This window comes from Silurus meridionalis, chromosome 9 (assembly GCF_014805685.1).
Source record: "Silurus meridionalis isolate SWU-2019-XX chromosome 9, ASM1480568v1, whole genome shotgun sequence".
Lineage (NCBI taxonomy): Eukaryota > Metazoa > Chordata > Actinopteri > Siluriformes > Siluridae > Silurus > Silurus meridionalis.
In genome coordinates this window covers 24,597,560-24,602,559 of record NC_060892.1, presented here as the reverse complement: position 1 = coordinate 24,602,559, position 5,000 = coordinate 24,597,560, and the positions used below count along the sequence as shown (strand labels likewise).

Below are 5,000 nucleotides of genomic sequence, written 5' to 3'. Positions count from 1 at the left end.
TGTAAATACTGTGGGAAAATACCCTTATAGAATGTGTTTGTCCGATCAAATCACACCTCCTGTATATCACAGTATAGCGCTCCCTACTGTTCACATCAATGAGCCTGGTTTTGTTACACATTCAGCTTAGACAACAAAGCTTGAAATAATACATCAATCCCAGCTGATGTATGTATATATATATATATATATATATATATATATATATATATATATATATATATATATAAAAACGCTATTACAGCTGCTGGTGCGTCTCACGCAGAGGTGCTCTGTTCTGACGAAAGAGCCCAAGAGCTGCAGTAACGGTCCTTTGAAAAACACTGGCTCGTTCCCACTGAGGATTAGCCCTCTTTGAAAATATACTCGCATAAATGTACTTCTGCCCTTTATCTCGCTCGTTCTCAGAGCTGAAAAGCTTCTTTTCATTTTATTTTCCGGAGGAATGAAGTTTCATTCTTCCTCTGAGATACCGTAACATTAGAGGTTGGCCAATTCGTCTGTATTGCTGATTAAAGGGCACTGATAGTTTTTCCGGGTGGCGTCCGTTGCTGGAGTGGCCGAGAAGGTGTGCAGTTGTTACGAGAGCTGCCAGTTACCGGCAAATACGATCTGACCAAACTCTCGGTAAAACTCAGTTGAGTCTCTATGTAACACCACTCCAAAAGTGCTCCCAAAGCACTGCATTAAATTAGTTAACAACAGCATGTCCGATTTACACCAAAAAGCCATAACGTGAATGTTATCTGTCAATGGAGAAGATTTTGGACCATAAGATCTAGCTTTTTGTATTGCTGTCATAATTAACCTCTTGGGTGCATTTAGAGTTCCAATTCATCCAATAAGATTGAGGTCAGATCTCAATAGCAGGCCACTCAAGAGTTTCCACTCCGACCCATGTAGACCATTTCTTCATTTGTGCAGAGGCGGCACTGTCATGCTTGGACGGGTTTGGTTCCCCTAGTTTGGTCCGCCAGCTGATTGAAGTATAACAATACAGTTTCAAAAAGTTACTCTCCGATTGTTATTTTCACTCTCTCTCTAAACAGTAGCAGCGTATTAAACCAATAAAATATATATGTCTAGATTAGGAACGAAGGATAAGAACTTAGTCGGCTCTTTTTCGTCCGATTCTGCATGTCAGATCGGAGGCGGAGCTCGTCATTGAGTAAAAGAACCCTGATTGGCTATTCAGCTTAAAAGAAAAAAAAACAGACGAAAGCAAACGACGACAGAATGCACAGATGCTCTTGTCTTTGCAAGCTTAGCGGCCATTGCTTACAAAAAAGCTACACATATCCGCTAGTAATGATCGCGGGTGTAAAAGCCGTCTGCTTTATATATTCACAGTTCTAGCTCTTCCCTGTTCGGATGGCGAATACAGATTACTGCCACCTGCTGGTAATAATGGCAAAAATCTGGCCAGTCGATCTATTGGGTTGTTTCGTTTCACTGTGTACTGCACTGTATATGGTTTTTAATGATAATAAATGCCTACTTGACTTGATTTCTTACAGGATGGGATTCGGCTGAGACTGAGAACTGCAGGCTGGTATATTTCGGGGAGATATACAGTAGAACACTTAAAGGCGAAACATCAAGCCGTTGCTGAGAGATTGCCTCATTTCCTGTTTTTCGGGAGAAGTTGAGTGTTACTACGGGTTTTCTATGTGGAAGTATATTAATAACAACGGCGGTGCCTATCGTGACGCGACGATGATGGCGAAGAAAAAAATAGCCTACAATTCAATCGGTGCCTCCCTTTGGTGCTTGGACCCCTAATTATCTCTCTAGTAACATGCGGCAGACAAAACATAAAATAAAGGCGGGTAAATAAACGAAAAAAGAAAACAAACAAACCTGCTTTGAAAGAGAGTTGAGACGTACCAGACAACGCAGAACAGAAATTGTGTGTGTGTGTGAGATAATCAGTTGCATGCACTCGTGCAGTGTGTTATTGGTGTACGGGGCTGATCGGCAGACAGAACTGGGGGAAATTGTTTTCGCTAACCGCGTGCATGGCTGATTCTATAACCAAATCAGCGCGCAAATATCATTTCCTTTTCTTTTTGATTCTATTACCTCCTCCACTCAGTCACTTAGAGCGCCGCTTATTGCCTTTCACGGACGTCCGTGTCTGCGCGTGTAGACGCGGAATGGATTTCCTCTTTCATTATACTTCGGTCTACAACACTTTATACTTGTACGGGATCACACACACCACCAAGACATTCGCTGTCACTAATGATGAATGCCTCGTTCGTGCTACGAGCACTTTCTGACATGTGGGGTGTGTGTGTGTGTGTGTGGTGGGGGGGAATCGAGTGGTTTAATATTTTAGAAAGGAATATGTGTATCTTGTAATAAAGGGGACGTGTGGCGTGTAAGAGACGCTGCTTTCTGCGGAAAGGCTCCTCTTGGACTATATGGTTATGGATATTACAGACGTAAGTAAATTTACATTTACGTCGCCCGTGACATTTTCAAGAACCTGGAACTTTACTTTAATCTCGAGCAAATATCACAAGCCAAGCAAAAGTAAATGTGAGAAGATATAAAAAAAAAAATATATGCATGATATAGACAAAAGTTTGACTATAAGACACCATCATATGTGCTCATTTACTCTTATAATGACCTCCATTCTTCTGGGAAGATGTTCCACCAGATTCTGGAGATTCGCAGTCAGGTGGGACAAGGAGGCCTTGGGTACGTTTCAATTCATCCCAAAGGTGTCTGAGGTCTAAACTCTATAGCAGGCCACTCAAGATCTTTGCCTCACTTACATTTATAGCATTTATTGGACGCCTTTATCCCGAGCGACTTACATTTATCTCATTCATGCAAGTGAGCAGGTGAAGGCTGTGTGTCTTGGCAGCTAGATTAGACCTTGTTTGGACTTCTGATCAAACGTATGTTGTGAACGTGGAACTTGACGCTGGAACAGGTTTGGAGCTCCTAGTGAACCAACTGTGAGCCTTCAAAAATCAGGTGTCTCGATATCTTCTTGTTTCTCAGCTTCTCCTGTTAGCGGTCGCCACAGCAGAACATCGGTGTCCATAACACCCGAGATGTCCGCCTCTTTTAAAAACCAACCACCTGCATGTCTTCCTTCAAACCTCGGCCTTCCTCTTTTCCTGCTGTCTGGTGCTGGTCTACATATAACATTGGACTAATACTTGTGTCAGCTTTTCTGCACAAGTAAGAACTCCACACTGCTAGCTAACCCTAAGACCAGGTGTGTGTGTGTGTGTGTGTGTGTGTGTGTGTGTGTGTGTGTGTGTGTGTGTGTGTCGGATTTTTGAGAAAAACGTTACATTATGCATTGCGGTTCCGCAGCGCCAATAGGAGGAAATACCCCTCAAGAGCTGACTGCCATTTACTCTTAACAAATGTCATGGCATCCCAGGTGCGAGCCTGTTAGTGCTCAGACATTTCAATAACTAAACCTTTCCCCACCTCTCGGCTGATCCGTGGTCCGCCGGTTAGGATTACATCACGAGTCGACATGACTTACCTCTCCTCACAGCGGATCCTCAATCCAGTTCCTCCCTGCTGATATTAAAGCGAGTATAAAAAGGCACCGAGAGCAGCAGCTATTCCTTGAAAAATGATTTTCCTGCACTACAGCTGGGAAAAAGTATGTGTGTGTGTACGCACTAAGGATGGTGAGATTCGCATCTCGATACGTAGCCAACGATAGGATACATTAAAAGATACATATGAAGCAGCTACCGATGAGATCCGATCCGATGCAAATTCGTTAAAAAAGATACAAACTTTTGTATCAGATGCAATCGATTGTTAACTTTTTATGCCGACGCACTGGTACGAATCTGTGAATGGTACCATCCCCATTGTTCAGTGTGAACAGAAAAAGATTAATGACTTCTCTGGTCTCGAATGGACCAATGCTGCCGTCTTTTCTCGTTGTCTGAGAGAATCTGAGTCAGCGTCTGCGAGTGTGTCTCTTTCCTATAGAATTTGTGTTACAGCATTTTCACTTCAAAAAAAAAAAAGCTTAGGAATAGCTATTAACTAAAACGTCGCACTTCACCTGACTTCTTGTTTACGCACGACGAGTCCAATACGACAATTGGTTCTGGCTACACGCCCTGAACCGTCACTGCGGTAGTACGCGCTAAAACGGTTTAATATTTTCCCAAATTATTCAGTAACAATGTTTTTCCTCTTGCGTTTAAGAGGAGTAAATACAAATGGATAAATAAAAATGTGAAAAAGCCGCTCCCGTGGTTAGATGATATCTCCTGAACAGTCATGTAATCCTGGAACAAGGTCTGATTCTGCATTTCTATTCGAGTTAACTGCGTCAATTAGACCTCCGTTTTCTCACACGCCGGAAAAACATCAGAACTGCTTTTTTCAGCGTATTTTGACACTAATCGCCGGTAAAGCACTGAATGGACACGCTTTATAAAACATTTCCCTGTAGACTATGGTTCCGGAGGCAGACGGTTATGTTTTGCTAGTTATGTTATATTGTATACGCGGCTATATCGACCTAGCCCGGGACTGCTGGCGAAACCATGGCAACCAGCTGCAACTTGTGGATGCTAAGATTCATGGATTTGCTTCGCTGCTGCTACGTGAACACGACGTGTCGCAACACTACAGCGGCCGAGGCGTGTCCTGAGAGTCGCATAGAATACAGATTAACATGGCAGAGGTAGAGCTGCGTCGTCCTGCAGACAGGCAATGTGTAAGTCAGAAGGCACTTAAGTAAATTGATTATTTGCTGTCTGTCTGAACGGAAGAAATAAAAGCGAACTGAACCATATTGAATTGCAGAGCATCATATTTTCTCCATTGCATCACATCCCTAATATATACATATTAGTTTCCTGTACTAGTTCGGTGTTCTGCCGCTTCTGCCATGCAGATCCCGAGTGGACCTGGACCTTACTTTGTATTTCCAGGTTGTGAATACGATTCAAACTGTCAGCTTGTAACAACAGCAGCCTTTTTCAGCGCTCGGCGTT

General features: G+C 42.9%; 1 protein-coding gene across 1 annotated transcript in view; it reads right to left on the bottom strand.

Moving 5' to 3' along the window:
- The window catches only part of diaph3 (diaphanous-related formin 3), a 287,165-nt gene that overhangs the window by 69,249 nt on the left and 212,916 nt on the right, over positions 1-5,000 (bottom strand).